Here is a 22596-nt window from a genome sequence, read left to right on the forward strand (position 1 = left end):
ACTATATCTAGACTAGAGTGAGGAGTCATAAATAACTCAAATAATGGTAAGAAAAATCTAGAAAAAATTTTAGAAATAAATTACAATGAAGTTAAATGAGACGGTGCCCTAGTGATGGGTGACCTTGACAAGAACTTGCTGTCTTCATAGCTAGAGGCCCTAAACCGGAGGGAAAACTCATGAAATAATTTTTGAGACTCCATAGAAGAGTCATTGAGGTTTCGATGGCATTAGAATGCCAAGAAAATGCTTAGAAAAATTTTTAGATTATTACAGACAATTTTAGACTGTTAAGCAAAATGAAGGGCATTTTGGTCATTTCGTCTTCAGAGATGATTTTTGGCTAACTTGTCCAATTAAATAAATAATCATTATGACATAAAATATGAATAAATATTGCTAAAAAATTAATTGAAAATGAGTAGAAAAGAAAAGAAAAGAAAATGAAACAAAATGCAAATTATGACATCATAATGATGTCATTTAAAAAGCTCCACCCAATCACCATTTGACAAACCAATTATAAGGAACAAAAATGACATAAAAATGAGATAAAAATAAAACAATTTCAGCAGCCATCTTCCCCAAAGTGCCAAACCAAGAGAAGAGAGAAAGAGAGAGAGAGAGAGAGAGAGAGAGAGAGAGAGAGAGAGACCTCCATTAAAGCTTTGATTAAGCTTGATTCCGCCCACAAAACCACCTCAAAACCCCTTCCTAACTTCACAAAAATTTATCCCTACCACTAGAGCAAGACTTGGGCAGCAATTAGAAGAAGAAAAAATGAGGTTTAGCAAGCTTAGAAGTGACTCCATTCAAGGTTAGTGCTACTTTCTTCCCTTTTCTCTTTACAATTGATGTTGGATGTATGAATTGAGTTAGAAACTTGAAAAATTGAAAGAAAATACTTAAGGATGGGCTACTACCATTTCGGCAGCCATGTGAAGGGTAGGGTTTTGCTTATTTCCTTTAATTAAATTGGGTATTTAGGCAGCCCTTGATATGAATGGCATGGTTAGAACTTGATTTAGTAGTAGAAATGCAAGAATTCAAAATTTGGGAAAATTAAGGTTTTGAGCAAATTAGGGTTTGCTTGAATTGATGCTCTCTTGATGTTTAATTGGTCAATTAATGACCAATTGGTGTACTTTGGACAAGAATTTGAGTGAATTGTGCCATTAGTTAAGGAAAAGATTAGGCTGCCCTAAGTGTGCATTCTGGACCCTTTAAGTCCAGTGTACTCTTAGGGTTATAACTCAAGCTAGGTAACTCCAATTGGTGCAAGGCCAATTGGAGGTTAAACTAAATATAAAATGCAACAACTTTAATGGAGGAACCTATCCCAGAAAATCAAACTAAGTAGCCCTAAAAATTGACCTAATTCGGGTGGTATACATTCTGCCTGGGCAAAATGACTAAATGAACAGTGTTCATTCATTTGGTCATAACTCAGTGTAGAAAGGTCCAATTGACCTGAAATTTATATCAATGAAAAGCTTAGACAATTTAGAACAACTTTCATGCAGAACACAAACTCTAATTCTGGAATTAACCAAATGAAATTGTTAGTCAAAGTTGAACTACCAAATCTGGCAGAATGGGATTCTGCCCAAAAATTTTGGGCAGATACCATTCCGGCCAGCGTTGTTCTAATTAGCATATCTTGAGCTAGAAAACTCTAAATAGAGTGATTCAAAAAGGAAATTAAAGAAGACATATAAAGGAACAACTTTTATGAAGAGAATTTTATCAAATTCCTACTGTACAAATGACCAATGAAACAGTAAACTTAGTGCTTGAAATCTGAAACTTATAAATAACTAACACTAAGCTTTACAGTGGCATTGGCAACCAATGCCAACAATTTTAGAATGCAAAATGTGGTATGTTAGTGATATTAGAACCAATATACCTTTTGTCTATGAAAAAATCAATATTTTAGTTGACTAATGGAATGAATAGTAACAATTAAATGTCAATTTCAAAGAATTGCATAATTAAAAGTGTAAAATGCCCTAGTAAGCCTAGTGTGATTGGTTTGGATAGGTTTGCATGCCAATAGGGTTTTGTTAGCAGTACTGCATATGGTATCATACTATTCTGTGATTCATGACTTAAATAGTCATTTTGTGATTTTATGGCTTTTAGCCATTCTGACACTATTGTGATACTTGGCCTTGTGCCTAATATTTATTACAGCTTATTAGCTGTTCTGTTACACACTGGGAGACACTTTGTGACCGATGGTGTAACGGCCCAAGGTACTTGGTACCCAGTGCTAGTTTACCCATTATCCAATCCAGTCAACTGGTATAGGTTACTTGGGCAACCAAAAATAAACATTGATAAATTTTAATCAATAATTTATATAAAAAGTACCAAATAAATAATACTACAAATAATTTCCAGAAACTTGTCCGTATGAGAAATCAACATATACACTGCATGTTTAATTTTTTTTAGCTCTTTTTATTTTATTATTTGCACCACTAAGCAATATTGCTTAGCGCGTTGCTTTTGCTAGGTGTAGGTACTGGAGATACAGAGCTTGATCCCAATAGACCCCAGTCCGGGTGAGGATCAGATCTACGAGTATTCTGTGTCACCTCACAACTACAATGTATTAGTAGGACACTAGATTATATTTTTGTATTTTGAAATTTTTGTAAACTGTGTAATTAATCTTTTATTTTATCATGTATAGTTGCAACTTATGTAATGTAATTTTGTATTAATATAACTATCTGTAAATTTGTGTTCATAAACAAAATTTGAGTATTTGCTTATAATTTGAGTATAAACATGATATGAATTGAATGATTGGAATTGTTGAGAAATGGATGAGAATGTGTTGAGAAATGATGATTATTTGGAGTTGTGGGTTTGGAAAATTATTGGGAGTGCCTTTTTACAGGTTCAGAAGATTTTCTTTTTCCAATTTACAGTCGGGACTCAACCGGATTTTTGACAAAATTTGAGGAAATTTAAATTAATCAAATTTTCTTTTTAAAGGACTTATATATGTGAATTTTACATAAAAGGCGTTTTAATTAATAAAATCAGGAATGGTAATAAAATAAGATAATGAAAGTGCTCCGGCACACTGTGTGGCATGTTTTACTCGGCTACACTGTAAATGGGTAAGGGGTGTCACATTTAGTGATATCAGAGAACGGTTTAGGCGTTTCTAGGTTTTGATAAAGTCCATACCATGCATTGCATTTGTAAGAGTTAAGGTGACACTAATGCAGATCTGTTTGTTTTTCTTATTTTGATTAGGATATGGACCCTACGTCACAGAGGGCAGTTGAGGAAGATGTGGAGAGTCATGGTCCACCTGCAGCTGAGACTGGAGGCAGGGGAGAACCTGTTCTACTAGCACCAGCACCAACAGTGCTGCACAGCCTCTGCCAGCTATGTTTCAGCAAATGGCAGAATTCTTTCGATAAGTGGCCGGGATTATGCCACCACCACCACCTCCACAGCAGAAATCTCACCTGGAAAAACTGAGGAAATTTGGAGCTGTGGACTTCTTGGGTAAGAAAGAAGATGACCCAATGGCGGCTAAAAATTAGTTAGATCGAATTATAAGAGTATTGAAGCAACTCCACTGCACCCTAGAGCATAACTTGGAGGGTGTTGTGTCTCTGCTGCAAGACAACACCTATCAGTGGTGGGACACCGTGTCCAGTGAGGTGCAACCAGAGCAAATCACCTAGGATTTTTTCCTCATCAAGTTCAAAAAAAAATATGTGTGCAGTGTTTATTTAGAGGAAAGAAGAAGTGATTTCATCAGTCTGAGGCAGAGGCAGCTCTTAGTAGCGGAGTATGAGAGGGAGTTTGTCAGACTAAGCCGCTATGAAAGGGAAATAGTCTCCAATGAAGCTGAGAGATGTAAGCGATTTAAAGAAGAACTCAATAACAACACTAAGATAATGATCACCGCCTTGGGGATAACGGACTTCACCAAATTAGTAGAAGCTACATTAAAAGTTGAGAAAGTCAGAATAAATGAGCAGAACAGAAGGGAGAGACAACAGAAAAGGGGTCCAGGTCAGTCCAGTTCATCCTCTGCACGTAGGAAGAAATTTAAAGGTCCACCTGCTCAGAGTTCCGATCAACCTCAAGGTCAGGGTCAGTCCTAAGGGCCCAGACCACAGTTCACACCTAGGAGAGGCCAATTCACACCATCAATGGGCAGCTCTTTAGGAACGGTGTTCAGGGGATCAGCCCCATCATCTTCTGCCTGTCCACATTGCTTGAAGTGGCATAAGGGGGAGTGTTGGAGAGTGACGGGTGCTTGCCGAAGGTGTGGGTCTACAGAGCATCAGCTAAGAAATTGTCTACGGAGAACTGCTACAACTGCTCCAGCCCAAGCAGACAGGCCTGCCTCTACACCTCAAAGGGGTAGAAGGTCCGATAAATCTGAGGCAACTGGTCCATCACAGAGATCTGCATCTGAGACAGCCAAGAGGCCAGAGGTCAGAATACCTACCAGGGCTTATGCCATGAGAGCTCAGGAGGAGCAAGATGCCCTAGATGTCATCAGGGGTACGTTTTCCCTCTACAACATCTCTGTACATGCATTGGTGCATCCAGGATCTACCCATTCATATATCTACATCAAGCTACATATAGAATGGGGGTTACTAGTAGAGAAGAGTGACCAAGACATTCTAGTCACTAATCCATTAGGCCATAGTGTGGTGGTGAATAAGGTGTACAAAGGTTGCTCGTTAAGGATTCAAGGGTATGAATTCTCGGCAGATCTGATTGAGCTACCTTTCCATGAGTTTGATGTGATTTTGGGAATAAACTGGTTGTCACATCATCAGTCAATGGTTGACTGTAAACTGAAGAGGATTTCTTTGAGAACTCTTGAGGGAAATGAGATTATGGTTGTGGGGGAAAGGACAGATTTCTTGTCCAATGTCATCTCAGCTACTACTATAAGAAAACTGATAAAAAAGGGTTGTGAAGCCTATGTAGCACATTTGGTTGATACTAGGCAGGCTAAGCTAAACCTGTGTGATATACCCATAGTAAGAGACTTTCCAGATGTGTTTCCTGAAGAATTGCCTAGGTTACCACTAGAAAGGGAAGTCGAATTTGCTATTGAGGTACTGCCGGGTACAGTACTAATTTCTATTTCTCCGTATAGGATGGCACCTACGAAGGAGCTGAAAATCCAATTACAGGGGTTTATACGCCCCAATGTGTCACTATGGGGAGCTCCAGCGCTGTTTGTGAAGAAGAAGGATGGGACTTTGAGGCTATGCATTGATTACTGGCAGTTAAATAAAGTGACTGTGAAGAACAAGTATCCGTTGCCTAGAATTGATGATCTGTTTGATCAGTTGAAGCGAGCAGGAGTATTTTCTAAAGTTGATCTCAGATCAGGGTATCATCAACTGAGAGTCAAGGATGCAGATGTGCCAAAGACTGCATTCAGGACCCGGTATGGGTATTATGAGTTCCTGGTAATGCCGTTTGGGTTAACAAACTCACCAGCAACTTTCATGGACCTTATGAACTGCATCTTTCATCCATACTTAGATCGGTTCATAGTGGTCTTCATTGATGACATTCTGGTGTATTCCAATACCAGGAAAGAATATGATGAACATTTGAGGATTGTTTTGCAAACCCTGAGAGAAAAGAAGCTAGATGCTAAGCTATCCAAGTGTGACTTCTGGTTAAGTGAAATTGCATTCCTTAGACACATAGTATCAGGTGATGGGATTAGAGTGGATCCTAAGAAGATAGAAGAAGTGATGGAGTGGAAACCTCCCAGAAATACAACTAAGGTCAGAAGCTTCTTGGGGCTAGCTGGTTACTACAGAAGATTTATGAAGGGATTTTCTCTGATAGCTACTCCAATGACTAGGTTGTTACGCAACAATGTTAGATTTGACTGGAATGACAAGTGTCAAGCCAGTTTTAAGAGGCTGAAGGCTATGTTGATAGAGGCACCAGTGTTAACACAGCCAGTGTCAGGAAAGGACTTTGTGGTCTACAGTGATGCCTCGCATAATGGGTTAGGGTGTGTATTGATACAAAAGGGGAAGGTGGTCGCCTATGCTTCTAGGCAGCTAAGGCCACATGAACAAAACTACCTTACCCATGATCTGAAACTTGCAGTGATCATCTTCGCACTAAAGATATGGAGGCACTACCTGTATGGTGAAAAGTGTTATATATACACGGACTACAAAAGTTTGAGATATTTGCCAACCTAGAAGGAGCTCAACCTTAGACAAAGGCGATGGTTTGAGTTCCTAAAAGATTATGACTGTGTAATAGATTATCATCCTGGGAAGACAAATGTAGTTGTTGATGCCTTGAACAGAAAGTTCATCACAGCTTTGAGATCATTGAATGCCTGTCTGTCCTTGGCTCGAGATGGAGCTATTTTGGCTGAGTTGCAAGTGAAGCCAAACCTACTACAGCAGATATAAGATGGGCAGAAGGCAGATAATAAATTGATGGGGGTAAAATCTCAGAAGGAAAGGAAACCAACTAAGAGGTGAAAGAAGATGGGTGTCTGTACTACAAAGGAAGAGTGTGTGTACCAGGTGATAGGGAATTGAACACTAGTATTCTAAAAGAGGCACACATTAGTGCTTATGCTATGCACCCGGGAAGCACAAAAATGTACCACGATCTGAAACCTCACTACTGGTGGCCTGGCATGAAGAAGGACATAGCTGACTATGTAACTAGATGCTTGACATGTCAGCAAGTCAAAGCAGAATATCAAGTTCCATCAGGGTTGCTACAGCCTATAAGCATACCTTAATGGAAATGGGACCGAGTCATTATAGATTTTGTAAGTGGTTTACTATTTGTTGGTTTTACAACCATCGTAAGTGCACGGATCACTAACAAGTAATAAAGTGATGAGTAAAGTATCATTCCCATGAGGAATTTGATTAGTAAGTACCAATCTACACAGTAATTTTGACTGTTTAGGTTATCGAACAATGAAGGAATGAAATTTGTCTATTTTAAACACTAAAATGATAAACTTAAAATAAAGTAATCTATTTTGGAATAATTATGGAATTAAGATTTCACACCTGAATCTTGCTATGGATGTTATCTTATTTATTTACTGGTTTTGAGAATCGTTTACCTTGATGGAAATCAGTCCCAAGGTATCCTAAGTCCTATCTCAAGGTACCTAGGGTGTATTCTAATTAACTTAAACCCAACTTTCATGGCGATCAAATTAATTAAAATCCCTTAAGGTCTTTGACTAATTTTGAAGTTCCACAAAGGTATCAGCCTATGTCTAGGTCAAAATTCCTAGGTTCAAGATCTTGATTTTCTAATATTAATCTTCACATTTCAGTCCTTCAATTAATATCTACAATCAATACTAAGTGGGTACCAGCACATAGCATGCATTAAGATCACAAGAAATTAAATCAAGGAACAAATCTCAAATCTAATAAATAAAATTTAATGTTTATCCATAACAATGATTACAAGCATAACTCTCCCAATTCCAGAATATAAAAACTACTCACTCATGAGTTCAGCAAACATCATGATAAAAAGGTAAAGACAGTAAAAAGAAATCATATAGAAGAAATAAAATAATAAAAATCCTTTTAAGGAGATGGAATGAAGGAACCAAAGAGAGTTTGTAGCTTTGATCATGTGGGACTTTGGCCGTCTTGAGAGTCTCTCTAAAACTCCTAAAAGTGCTGTCAAAGGATCCTCTCTTGGATGTTTTCTCTTTCTATTTATAATAGCTGTTCTAGGGTTAGGTCATTTTGAGGCCCAAAAGCCTTAGGAGTCTGATTTGAATTCATAAACAAGAGTTGCAATTCAGGTTTGAAAATTGGCTACCGCAAGGTACACGGCCCGTGTGTCACTACACGGCCCAGTGCCGTGTAACTTATTGGAGCAAAATTGCGGGGTCTTGCATTGGCACAGAGACTTATACGGGTCTGCGCTGGCTACACGGGCCGTGTACTTTTATTCTCAGAAAGTTCTTTAAGCTTGTGCCCGGCAGAGACTTACACGGGTCCCTGCAGATTACACGGGTCCAATTACATGACCTGTGTACTTTTGTTTCTCCATTGGCTCTCTAGCTTTCGTCTGGCAGAAGGTTACACGGGTCTGTTGCTTGGCTTACATGGCCTGTGTACTTTGTATCAATAGAAATTCTAAGTCTTTTGACTTCTCCAAGCTTCCCTTTTGCACTCCTATACTCTGGGGCTTCACCCAAACACCTAAAATGATGCAGAAAACATGGAATTAAGGGCTTGATAATAGAAATTATAAAAACTTTTGAAATCGACTACTATGCATGAGATTACTTACCTAAATGCTATGAGATAGTATACAAATTGTGCTTAAAAATATCTATACAATTCAAGTGCATCAAATACCCCAAAACTCAAACTTTTACTTGTCCTCAAGCAAAACAAAACTCTATTTTAAAACACATTTCAGGGGACACTTAGGAATATAACCAATAATTTAAATAGCACAAAATTGAACTCCTCCAACCTTCATACCAATTACCCTCTTTCAAGGCATAAGGGTACTAATAGCTGCCTGTTTAGAACTTCACCTCCTTTTTGGTGCTTTAACTAATTATTCCTCTTTGCAAGGCCATTAATAAGTCACAAATAACTTGTTTTATCAGGGTAAACTTGAAAAACACTTACTCCCCCAAATTTGTGTAACACCGCTATGTTCGGTAGTGCATTCTACTGTTCCAGTGACTAGTATTGTCCGGACAGCTAGGATGCCTAGAACTACACTTCGATATGAGTGAGGAGACATAAAACAATGAAATACAAGAAAATAAAATACAAGAAAAACAAAGGAAAAATAATAGCAAAGAAATGTAACCAAGTTAAGCGAGCCGAGAACCCTAGCGATGGGTGACCGCACCAAGAAGTCGCGGCGTGGACCGTTGATTAGCCCTGGACCGCGGGGAACCCTGAAAAATATTTTTAGGACTTAAATAGACCCCTATTGAAGTATAAATGCGATTAGAAATATCAAAGAAAAATTAATTAATTAGTACAAAGAAAACTGAGAAATCGAAAAACGGACAAAACCCAGTGTTACCGAAAAATCGGGAATGCAACCCGAACAGGGGCATTGTGGTCATTTGACACCCCGAGTTGTCTTTTGACCTAAATGTCCATTAAAAAATAAATAATATTACACTTGGAAAATATAATGAAAAATTAATTTAGTGGTACCTAATATAAATAATAAAAATGGAGTGTAAATGGAGTAATTATCACTTAAAACTTATTAAATGATTATCCTAGCATGAGTGGAGCACTATGGGAGTTAAAAATTCACTAAGTGGGCAGATTACTCCACTAATGTCTTCTTCTTCCTCTCAAATTCAACTTTTCTGAATTCCATCCTCCCTAAAAATCTCCATTGCCGTCCCATGTGTGGAGCTCCATCCACTCAAGATCAAGCCATCCAATGATCAAGTTGCCTTCACTAAAGTTAGAGTAAACCTCTTGGGCAGCATATTGGGAGCAAAAAGGATAGATTTGAAGGAGTTCTGGCAAGTCCCATTTGAGGTACATGTCCAATATTCCTTCATTTCTTTGTTAAACTTTGTGTTAGAGTTGAGAGGAGTTGATTTATGGAAGAAAATGGAAGATTTGTTGAGTTAGTGAAGTGTTCAATTTTCGGCAGCCATCATGTCCATGGAGAATGAATTATTTCTTCATATATTCAGTGATTTGGGGTATTGATTTAGGTGCTTAAATGTATTGAAGTTGATTTCCATGTATAAAGTTGAATGGTAACTTTGAAAAGTGAAAATGGAAATTTGATGTGTGTGTAATACTTTTGGCAGACATGGAGACACCTTGAAGACAGTTTATTTTTGCTTGTAAATGGTGGATTAAAGCATTGATTAAATGTTTATATGTGTAGGAAATCATTTGGGTGATGTATACTTAGTATATGTGAATGTGTATTGAAATTTGAATGCTTGGAAATTATGGTAATGTAATGCATGAAATGGCAGCCTGGTTTGGTGAACCATAAGGATGTTATTTCATGTTTGGATTATGGAATATTAATGTTGAATTGTGTTGGTTGTTATAGCAGTTTGGGTATGTGTGTGATGGTGTGAAGTTGGACATGTAAAAGTGTTATGGTTAGGTGATTGAATTGTTGTAAATGAGTTTGACAAATTCTGCACTTTATGGTGTATGTTGAATGTAATTGTAAGCTGCCAAAATGACCTATAATATGTTGTGAACTATATTTAGGTTATGGTACAAACCAGAATTGGCTTGAATGTTGAGTTTGGTAAGTGTTAAAAGTTGTCTTTGATGTGTATGAAGGAAATGTAATAAGGCAGTTTGCATTTTGAGCTTAGAACCTTAAGTGTATGGCTCCAATTGGTATGAAACCAATTGGAGGTGAAACTAGGCACAAAATGTGCCAACTTTCATGAAGGAAGCTTGCCAAAATTCTGCTTGCAAGGTAGCTTGAAAAAAGACCAAATCCGGATTAAGTGCAACAAAGGCCTGAAAATTTACCAATTGGGCAGCAGTTAGTTTTTAGGCCATAACTCACTCAAAACAGGTCCAATTGACCTGAAATTTTGACCATGAATAGTTAAGACCCATATCTACAAGTCTTATGAAGACACCAAAGCCCAGAAATGACCATAAGCAAGTCAAACAGCTTGCATAAGTTCGGGTCCCAAAACTGGCCGAACCAAAATTGACCTAAAATGACCTAAAGTGACCAATTTTGATGCATTTTGACCAGCAATAGTAAAATGACCATAACTTGGTCTACATAACTCAGAATGACCTGAAATTTTGCCCCGCGTGCAATAAGACATAGATCTACAAGTTTTTAGTTTGACCGAAAACCGAAAACTCAGAGAACTAGGTCGTCTTGCTAGGTCAAACTAGTATCCCGGAATCCAGCAAATTGCAAGAAAATGCAAGATACATGGAAATGAATTTGGTAACATGTACCAACCCTAAAAGACTATTGAATGTGACATATTAGTAATATTAAAACCTAATTTACCTAGAATGCATCGAGGGTCAACATATTAGGTTGACTAAGGAAATAATAGAATTCGATAAATTAATTATTGAACCTTATTCTTAGAGACAGTTTAAATGAGTACTGAAACACTTCAAATTGTGTTTCTCAGTTAGCAAAGACTCAGGGAAGGAGAAGGAAACACTGAGTCAAAGCCAAGAGACAGTTATCAGAGGTTTGTGCACAACTAGTTTTTAACTGATTTTGTTTTGAATATTTCATATGATTAAATGTCATATTTTTCTTAAGTATTATGTTTAACAAGCATTGGATTTAATTCAATGATTATTGAAATTGTTATAGTATGTATGACTTTAGCTTTGTGAAATGGTATTTCCACAAGTATTAAGCATTGTTATGGATTGAATAAATTATGTTTTGGAAAATTGTGATAGAACATATTTTGAATTGTGATGGTAATTTTCATGGAAAAATGCAAATTTATTATTTGAATTGTGATGAGCATAAAAATTATTGGATATTGGAATTGAATTTAAATCGAATTATATTGTGATTTATGCTCACTAAAAGGATTGTGATATTGTTTTATATCTCACTATAGATGCTTGACTAGGTTATTACCCGTCTCTCTCATTTGTTGAGAAGACAATGGAGTTAGTTGTGTTTTGATTACCATGGTACGTGCACAGGCTTAGATTTTCCTCTGATTTGAGGTTAGATCTAAGTTTGTTTTATCGTTATGGCCCTTGCGGAAGATTCATTATTGTGATGGTACTGTGCACGATGATTCGACCTCCCCGACCATAGGGAGTTAGAATCTGATTCGACCTCCCCGACCATAGGGAGTTAGAATCACATCGAATATGGCCCTTTCGGATTAGTCTTGCATAGTTAGTGAGATAAGAATAATTTTTGAGATACAACATGGTTTTTGAGACACAGAATGTTTTTGAATGGTAAAAAATTGTGATTTCAATTATGATTTATGTATAATTGATTTTTTTGGAATTACCTAAATGGTTAGTTATGATTTGATAAATTGAATTTCGTGAGCAAAGTCATTTTATACAAATGATTCACATTATTGGCAATGAATATTTTAAGTTTTAGAATTTGATGAGTATTCAGATTCCCAAATTATTTACTGTAAATTTTGTCAATGTATATTGTACTATGTTTTAAATTATAGTTGTGCACCACTGAGTTCACCACTCAGCGATAGCTTTGTATGCTGTCGCAGGTAAGAAGAGCATAGAGCAGTGAGTAAGTTTCTTTGAAGACACATTTAGATCAGCTCCAGGTATATCATAGGTATACCCATGTACATAGGTTTTGATGTATGCATGTAATAATATGTATGTAAATTATTTGAGCAATTGTATAAAAACTCTTGTAAAATATTTTGGTATGTAATTAAATGTAAATTATTGTAAATGTAAATTTGGGATTTCATTTATCTAAATAGTTTTGTAATATTAATTTTGAGTCTTGTAATCAATGAAATGTTTCTTTTATGAGGAGATTGATTTGATTATTGAGATTTGAATTATAGGTTTAAATGAAGTTATTGAAGTTGTATTTGAGAAAACATATTGGGAGTGTGTTCTTTGCAGGTTTTGAAGAACTGTTTTCTCAAAATACAACCGGCACTTTGCCGAAATTTTGAAAAAAATTTTATAACACCAGATTTTAATCGATGATTTAAATTTCATGAAAATTGTTTTAAAATCCCTTGTAGTATATTTAATGGATTATCGATAGGCGAAGTACAGTAATTCATTAGGTGTACTACGGGATCATGTTACATCTTACAGGGGAGTAGGGTGTGACATGTTTTGTGGTATCAGAGCAATGGTTTTAAAGTAAATTTTGAACTGTGAATTTGAAATCTTTTTGTCGGTAACTACAACTGCTCAAATGTTTGATACATATAGTACATTTACATCATAAATATGAACTAATGGAGAGGAATCTCCTTATGTTGGTTGTACAAGAATAGAAAATCCTATGAAAAGATATGGAAGAGAAGAATGAGACAATAGAACAGTCCATGATGGCAGAAGTACAAGTTGAGGCCCCAGCTCCACAAAGCCCGACTGTACCAGTTTTACCAGTACAAATTACTGCACAAATGGCCCAGCAAATGGCCACTTTCTTCCAACAAATGGCTGATAATCACGGCCCAAGCCCAATCTGGACCCAACCCCCACAAGGGCAGTGTGAAATAGAGAAGAGGGAGAAATCTACGGGTCAGAGCTGGAGCAGTTATTTGAGGAAGAGAAAAGAATTTGAGGAACCCCGAGCTCAGGGATAGGATAGAGGCAGATCATCAGGGTAGAGAACATCAAGATCTAGTCGTCGAACAACCAGAAGTTCCTATTCTGCCCGTTTCTGCCATGTTTGTGGTAAGCTACATGGAGGTATTTGTCGAAGGGCCTCTGGAGCCTGCTACAATTATGGAAAACTTGGACACTTTGCTAAAGATTGTACTAGAGCACATCGATCTGCTTTCCGGAGTTCACAGACCATCAGTCAGAGTCGAGATAGAAATAGAGTTGGTACTCCTCACCACTATAACACAGTGAATCAACCCGAATATAGTAGCGCACTGATCGGGCGTCCACTATGCGCCAAGGAGAAAGAGCGAGAAACTTGGATGTAGGCTGGTAAGTTCTTAATTTTTGAAAGAAACAATTAGTTATTATTTGATCCCAGCACTACTTAGTTGTGTGTTAGTGTCAGAACTATATGTTCTGTTGTTATTCCTTTACATGGGAATGAATTTTGATGTATTAGTGACTAGTCCTTTAGGATAATAACTATAATAACAAGTATGATTGACATTAATTTTGGAAGAATTGTTAGCTAAAAGTATTTTCTAACATACCATAAATTATAAAGCTAATTGGCAAGCCTACTTAATGTAAGGCAAGAGGACCTAAAAGTAAGTTACAGTAATAGAATTGCTCTAGATGTGGGCAAAGATGTTACTGTTAGTAATTATTAATGGATATTGTAATCAAAATCGGTTTAGGATATTAGTGGATTCGGAAAGATAAGATGTTAGAAAACCTAGTCCATGAAGTTATAACGTAGTGACTATGTAATGTTCTCGATGTTTGTATTGTAAGCTGCAGATTATAGTACCGATATGGGATTATTGTGTAGAGCTATGTGCTTCCTCGTGATACAATAAATTAAGAATATTTGTAAATAATCTATAAATTAATACAGTTGCGCCCGAATAAAGTACTATTACTGGAAATAAATGTGAAAATTTTAGTCAGAAATTTAAAACTTTAGAACTAGCCTATCAAATGACTACACTTGTAAGGTAGCTAGAGTCAATGACTCGGTTACATTAATGTGAATTACCTGTACCACAGTAATTGCTATAAGCTTAGAGATATCAGTACGACTTATCATCCTCAGACGGATGGACAGTCGAAACAAGTGATTCAGGTAAATTTTGAAACTCATTGAGTTTCTATAAATAATGAAATGAAATGACAATAATAACTTGTAATATGTGATAAGCCCTCAAGAATATACTAAGAACTTGTGTCATTAAATCCGAGGGGAGATGGGATAGATACATCCCACTAACAAAATTTGTATACATTAATAAGTGTCAAGCTAGCATACAAGTGGCACCCTATGAAACATTGTAAGGGAACAGATAACTATGGATTTTGTGATGAGACTTCCGAGGACACAGAATAATCATGATGCAGTATGGGTTATAGTTGATAGACTAACCTAGTCTGCTCACTTTTTGCCAGTCCAGATGGACTATAGCCTGGAAAGATTGGCCAGATTGTACATAAATGAAATTGTAAAATTGCATGGAGTGCCAGTATCAATTGTATCTGACAGAGATCCTAGGTTCACTTTTAGATTCTGGGGTAGTCTTTAGAGAGCCCTAGGAACTAGATTGAACTTCAACACAACATTCCACCCACAGATAGATGGCCAGTCTGAGAGGGTTATTAAGATATTGGAGGATATACTACGGGCTTGTGTGATTGAGTTTGAAGGTAGTTGGGATATACACTTGCCTTTGATTGAGTTTGCTTATAACAACAGCTACCAATCAAGCATTGGAATGCCTCCATATGAAGCTTTGTATGGCAGAAAGTGCAGAACTCCCCTATGTTGGGATGAAGTAGGTGAAAGGAAGATGATTGGGCCATAAATTGTTTAGCAGATAGAGGAAAAGATCAGATTGATCAGAGATAGACTCAAGGCTGCATCAGACCATCAGAAGTCCTATGTTGGTCTGAAGAGAAGAGATATTGAATATGCAGTGGGTGATAAAGTATTCCTCAAAGTTTCTCCTTGGAAGAGGATTATGAGATTTAGCAGAAAGGAGAAACTGAGTCCTCGTTTCATCGGACCATATGAGGTTCTGGAAAGAGTGGGTCCTTTGGCATATCGGTTGGCATTACCTCCAGAGTTAACAAGGATACACAGTATCTTTCATGTGTCCATGTTAAGGAGGTACAGATCTGACCCATTTCATGTACTATCAGTTGAAGAGATTGAGGTAAATCTAGACCTCTCATATGATGAAGAACCCATAGAAATTCTAACATATGAGGTGAAGCAGCTGAGGAACAAACAGTTACACCTGGTTAAAGTGCTGTGGAACCATCATTCAGGCTAGGAAGCTACTTGGGAACGTGAAGAGGATATGAGGAGACAGCACCCACAGTTGTTCAGAGACTAATGCCAGGTAAAATTTTGAGAAGAAATTTATTTTAGGGGGGGAGAATTGTAACATCCCTATGTTCGGTAGTGCATTCTACTGTTCCAGTGACCAGTATTGTCCGGACAGCTAGGATGCCTAGAACTACACTTCGATATGAGTGAGGAGACAGAAAATAATGAAATACAAGAAAAGAAAATACAAGAAAAACAAAGGAAAAATAATAGCAAAGAAATGTAACCAAGTTAAGCGAGCCGAGAACCCTAGCAATAGGTGACCGCATCGGGAAGTCGCGGCGTAGACCGTTGACTAGCCCTGGACCGCGGGGAACCCTAAAAAATATTTTTTAGGACTTAAATAGACCCCTATTGAAGTATAAATGCCATTAGAAACATCAAAGAAAAATTAATTAATTAGTATAAAGAAAAGTGAGAAATCGAAAAACGGACAAAACCCGGTGTTACCGAAAAATCGGGAATGCAACCCGAACAGGGGCATTGTGGTCATTTGACACCCCGAGTTGTCTTTTGACCTAAATGTCCATTAAAAAATAAATAATATTACACTTGGAAAATATAATGAAAAATTAATTTAGTGGTACCTAATGTAAATAACAAAAATGGAGTGTAAATGGAGTAATTATCACTTAAAACTTATTAAATGATTATCCTAGCATGAGTGGAGCACTATGGGAATTAAAAATTCACTAAGTGGGCAGATTACTCCACTAATGTCTTCTTTTTCCTCTCAAATTCAACTTTGCCGAATTCCATTCTCCCTAAAAATCTCCATTGCCGTCCCATGTGTGGAGCTCCATCCACTCAAGATCAAGCCATCCAATGATCAAGTTGCCTTCACTAAAGTTAGAGTAAACCTCTTGGGCAGCATATAGGGAGCAAAAAGGAGAGATTTGAAGGAGTTTTGGCAAGTCCCATTTGAGGTACATGTCCAATATTCTTTCATTTCTTTGTTAAACTTTGTGTTAGACTTGAGAGGAGTTGATTTATGGAAGAAAATGGAAGATTTGTTGAGTTAGTGAAGTGTTCAATTTTTGGCAGCCCTCATGTCCATGGAGAATGAATTATTTCTTCATATATTTAGTGATTTGGGGTATTGATTTAGGTGCTTAAATGTATTGAAGTTGATTTCCATGTATAAAGTTGAATGTAAGTTTGAAAAGTGAAAATGGAAGTTTGATGTGTGTATTACTTTTGGCAGCCATGGAGACACCTTGAAGACAGTTTATTTTTGCTTGTAAATGGTGGATTAAAGTATTGATTAAATGTTTATGTGTGTAGGAAATCATTTGGATGATGTATACTTAGTATATGTGAATGTGTATTGAAATTTGAATGCTTGGAAATTATGGGAATGTAATGCATGAAATGGCAGCCTGGTTTGGTGAACCATAAGGATGTTATTTCATGTTTGGATTATGGAATATTAATGTTGAATTGTGTTGGTTGTTATGGCAGTTTGGGTATGTGTGTGATGGTGTGAAGTTGGACATGTAAAAGTGTTATGGTTAGGTGATTGAATTGTTGTAAATGAGTTTGACAAATTCTGCACTTTATGGTGTATGTTGAATGTATGTAAGCTACCAAAATGACCTATAATATGTTGTGAACTATATTTAGGTTATGGTACAAACCAGAATTGGCTTGAATGTTGAGTTTGGTAAGTGTTAAAAGTTGTCTTTGATGTGTATGAAGGAAATGTAATAAGGCAGTTTGCATTTTGGGCTTAGAACCTTAAGTGTATGGCTCCAATTGGTATGAAACCAATTGGAGGTGAAACTAGGCACAAAATGTGCCAGCTTTCATGAAGGAAGCTTGCCAAAATTCTGCTTGCAAGGTAGCTTGAAAAATGACCAAATCCGGATTAAGTGCAACAAAGGCCTGAAAATTTACCAATTGGGCAGCAGTTAGTGTTTAGGCCATAACTCACTCAAAACAGGTCCAATTGACCTGAAATTTTGACCATGAATAGTTAAGACCCATATCTACAAGTCTTATGAAGACACCAAAGCCCAGAAATGACCATAAGCAAGTCAAACAGCTTGCATAAGTTCGGGTCCAAAAACTGGCCGAACCAAAATTGACCTAAAATGACCTAAAGTGACCAATTTTGATGCATTTTGACCAGCAATAGTAAAATGACCATAACTTGGTCTACATAACTCAGAATGACCTGAAATTTTGCCCCGCGTGCAATAAGACATAGATCTACAAGTTTGTAGTTTTGACCGAAACCCGAAAACTCAGAGAACTAGGTCGTCTGGCTAGGTCAAACAAGTATCCTGGAATCCAGCAAATTGCAAGAAAATGCAAGATACATGGAAATGAATTTGGTAACATGTACCAACCCTAAAAGACTATTGAATGTGACATATTAGTAATATTAAAACCTAATTTACCTAGAATGCATCGAGGGTCAACATATTAGGTTGACTAAGGAAATAATAGAATTCGATAAATTAATTATTGAACCTTATTCTTAGAGACAGTTTAAATGAGTACTGAAACACTTCAAATTGTGTTTCTCAGTTAGCAAAGACTCAGGGAAGGAGAAGGAAACACTGAGTCAAAGCCAAGAGACAGTTATCAGAGGTTTGTGCACAACTAGTTTTTAACTGATTTTGTTTTGAATATTTCATATGATTAAATGTCATATTTTTCTTAAGTATTATGTTTAACAAGCATTGGATTTAATTCAATGATTATTGAAATTGTTATAGTATGTATGACTTTAGCTTTGTGAAATGGTATTTCCACAAGTATTAAGCATTGTTATGGATTGAATAAATTATGTTTTGGAAAATTGTGATAGAACATATTTTGAATTGTGATGGTAATTTTCATGGAAAAATGCAAATTTATTATTTGAATTGTGATGAGCATAAAAATTATTGGATATTGGAATTGAATTTGAATCGAATTATATTGTGATTTATGCTCACTAAAAGGATTGTGATATTGTTTTATATCTCACTATAGATGCTTGACTAGGTTATTACCCATCTCTCTCATTTGTTGAGAAGACAATGGAGTTAGTTGTGTTTTGATTACCATGGTACGTGCACAGGCATAGATTTTCCTCTGATTTGAGGTTAGATCTAAGTTTATTTTATCGTTATGGCCCTTGTGGAAGATTCATTATTGTGATGGTACTGTGCACGATGATTCGACCTCCCCGACCATAGGGAGTTAGAATCTGATTCGACCTCCCCGATCATAGGGAGTTAGAATCACATTGAATATGGCCCTTTCGGATTAGTCTTGCATAGTTAGTGAGATAAGAATAATTTTTGAGATACAACATGGTTTTTGAGACACAGAATGTTTTTGAATGGTAAAGAATTGTGATTTCAATTATGATTTATGTATAATTGATTTTGTTGGAATTACCTAAATGGTTAGTTATGATTTGATAAATTGAATTTCGTGATCAAAGTCATTTTATACAAATGATTCACATTATTGGCAATGAATATTTTGAGTTTTAGAATTTGATGAGTATTCAGATTCCCAAATTATTACTGTAAATTTTATCAATGTATATTGTACTATGTTTTAAATTATAGTTGTGCACCACTGAGTTCACCACTCAGCGATAGCTTTGTATGCTGTCGCAGGTAAGAAGAGCATAGAGTAGTGAGTAAGTTTCTTTGGAGACACATTCAGATCAGCTCCATGTATATCATAGGTATACCCATGTACATAGGTTTTGATGTATGCATGTAATAATATGTATGTAAATTATTTGAGCAGTTGTATAAAAACTCTTGTAAAATATTTTGGTATGTAATTAAATGTAAATTATTGTAAATGTAAATTTGGGATTTCATTTATCTAAATAGTTTTGTAATATTAATTTTGAGTCTTGTAATCAATGAAATATTTCTTTTATGAGGATATTGATTTGATTATTGAGATTTGAATTATGGGTTCAAATGAAGTTATTGAAGTTGTATTTGAGAAAACATGTTGGGAGTGTGTTCTTTGCAGGTTTTGAAGAACTGTTTTCTCAAAATACAACCGGCACTTTACCGAAATTTTGAAAAAAAATTTTATAACACCAGATTTTAATCGATGATTTAAATTTCATGAAAATTGTTTTAAAATCCCTTGTAGTATATTTAATGGATTATCAGTAGGCGAAGTATGGTAATTCATTAGGTGTACTACAGGATCATGTTACATCTTACAGGGGAGTAGGGTGTGACAATTTGCCTCTCTTGTGAGTAATTGTGATGAAGTAATTCAATTCCAACTCCATAAGCATATCTCAATTTCCTATCTCCACTAATGTAGCATATACTTTTCAAAAGATCAAAAGGTCTTTAAAATGGTTGTAATGGGGCTAAAGGGATAATGACTTGGTTGCCAATGAAAGGTTTATAGGGAATGCAAATATAAGGATAGCATGTATGCATAAAATATCAAGTATACTAAGTTTATTCTATTGATTTTGTCTAGAGAAGAGGTGCTTTTAGTTTTTATTGTGCCAAGCATGCTTCCATGATTCTTGAGACTTCCTTTTTCTCTTCTTTTTTTTTTTCCATTTAAGTCCCTTTTGTCTTCTCTCCCAAACTCATTGCTTTTGTTGGGTTAGGAAGGCAAACTTTTCTTTGGTTTCAATTTCACACTTGCACTCTTTCTCAAGTTCTTCATCCTCTCTCCATTTTCTTTTTGCGCTTTAATATACTTTTTACTTATGCATTTAGTTTCCTCAAAAGGGTAGGTATGTGTTTAGGCTAGAGGCTAGGTAAATAATATAGGTAAGCAAGGAAAATCTAAGGGATAAATATTGGCTTCAAGTTGGCTATAAGGGATATACATTTTAATTAGGGGTGGCTAAGGCTTAGTGAGGCTATAGCAAAGAATGCCTTAATCATTTCTTCATCAAGCATATGCTAGGATTTCGCCTTGATAGGTCCAAAAGACATGTTCTAGAGCTGCTGAAGCATTTTTAGGTTTGCTTATATTTCAAAAAAAAATTTCTCCTAATTTCACAAGTTCAATGTGGCAAATTAATGGCTATGAAGGTGTTTAACTAGTCTAGTTCCACGAAAGAGATTAGGTTTTTCACAGACAACATGTTAGAATCCCTTTTTGCCTATCCAGATACGTTCATTCCTCTATCATGTGGAGTCCAACTATTTGCTTACTAGAAATTTGTTATAGTTATAAGTTTCACAATTCAAAGTTCAAAATTTTCAAAATTTTCAATATTTTTCTGGTTTTTAGAATTTTGATACACAAGAATATTATAGCTGAATTTAAACAACGTAATGATATGCATGTAATGATATGTAATGCACTTGCACCCCCCCAAACTCAAATCGGATATTATCCTCAATGTTAACATAATATGCAAAATTAGAGAAAACACACACAAATTATAAAAAAGCATATTATTTATTAAGCATTGAAAAGTTTGGGCATAAAGCAAATAAAAGACACCTATGATTGCAATCTATGACTATGGTATTCAAGATTTTATAATAAAGAACCTATCTTATAGTCCTAGGTCTAAAAGGTCTCTGATGGTGATGCTGGCGGTGATGCTGGCTCCTCTTCATTGACCCTTTCCATTAGCATGTCCAACTTGTTGTGGGCTTCCTAGAGGCTATCCTCGATTGCTCGCATCCTGTTGTTGATTGTGGTCTCCATGCGCTGCAGGTATGCGAGTACCGGGTCTGTGGGTGGTGGTGTGTATGGAAGCACTCGAGCAGGGGACTCCTAAAACATGGCTCTTGAGTTTTCGCTTGTGGCTGCAAAGTCTCGCCAGGTCCTTCTTGTGCTTCGTCTCTCCGAGGGATGGCATTCCCTTCGGCATCCAGCAGGTAGCAGGTGTTACCCACCTTCTTACAAATCCCCATGGATATGCAGATGGTTTGATCTATTCCTGATGTTCTAGTGACAGAACGTAGCCTGTGATGTCCTGGAATGAATCCGAAGTGGAGCGCGATGGTTGTGACAAGGCCACCAAGGACGGATGTGCCCGGCAGGCTGATGATAGAGGTAGCAGAGGTGGTTGCAAAAAAAGAAGCTGGTGCTACAGCGCTGCTCGGTAACCATACACCACAAGAAGAATAGCTCGTTTGCATTTACCACGCCAAGGCTATCACCACAGCCCATGATGGTATGGGCTGTGAACCAATGCATGTAGCGCAGGACTGGACTTGTGATGCCCGTAGATTTGGACTTGCTGGAGTTATACGACTCCGTGTTTGGGGCAATGGAACTCTAGAAGTTGATGTTGTTATAGAGCATGTGGTTTCTAGGGATCTCTTGGTGGCCGGCGCTGTCAAAGCCGAAGATGGTGTTGAACTCATCTATGTTCATTACCCGGTCGATACCCAAGAGGCAAAATTCAATTCTGCCTCTGTCTTCCCTATCGGTAGGCCATAAGGTGGCCTTGAAACTATCCAAAAACTTCAATGTGGTGTCCCGATATGTTAAAAATTGGAGTTGGGTGAACCTTGTCCACCCGATGCTATCAAGTAGCCCGTTGATCTCATTCTGCAGCCCGATTTGCTCTAGCAGCGCAAAATCCATGTATTTTGTGGAGCTTATTTTCTGGGTGTGAAGCCGGGTGCACATTGCCTTATGGGCATCATCATGGAATCCCTAAGAAATGGAGATTTATGGTTAGGGAGTGGCTTGTGGTTGGTATCGCGGTGGAGGATGGGCTGGTTGAGAGGGTTGAGGAGAGGCTACCCTTGTTCTTGGGCGTTGGGGTGCTGACTGAGGGGGAGAAGGTGAGGATTCCCCTCCGTGCCTTGAGGAAGAGCCCATTCTTCACGCAGATTTCTTTGCAGGGGCTATTGATGAGTTTTTGGGAAGGAGAAAAGTAGG

Source organism: Hevea brasiliensis, chromosome 10, assembly GCF_030052815.1.
Source record: "Hevea brasiliensis isolate MT/VB/25A 57/8 chromosome 10, ASM3005281v1, whole genome shotgun sequence".
Classification (NCBI taxonomy): Eukaryota; Viridiplantae; Streptophyta; class Magnoliopsida; order Malpighiales; family Euphorbiaceae; genus Hevea; species Hevea brasiliensis.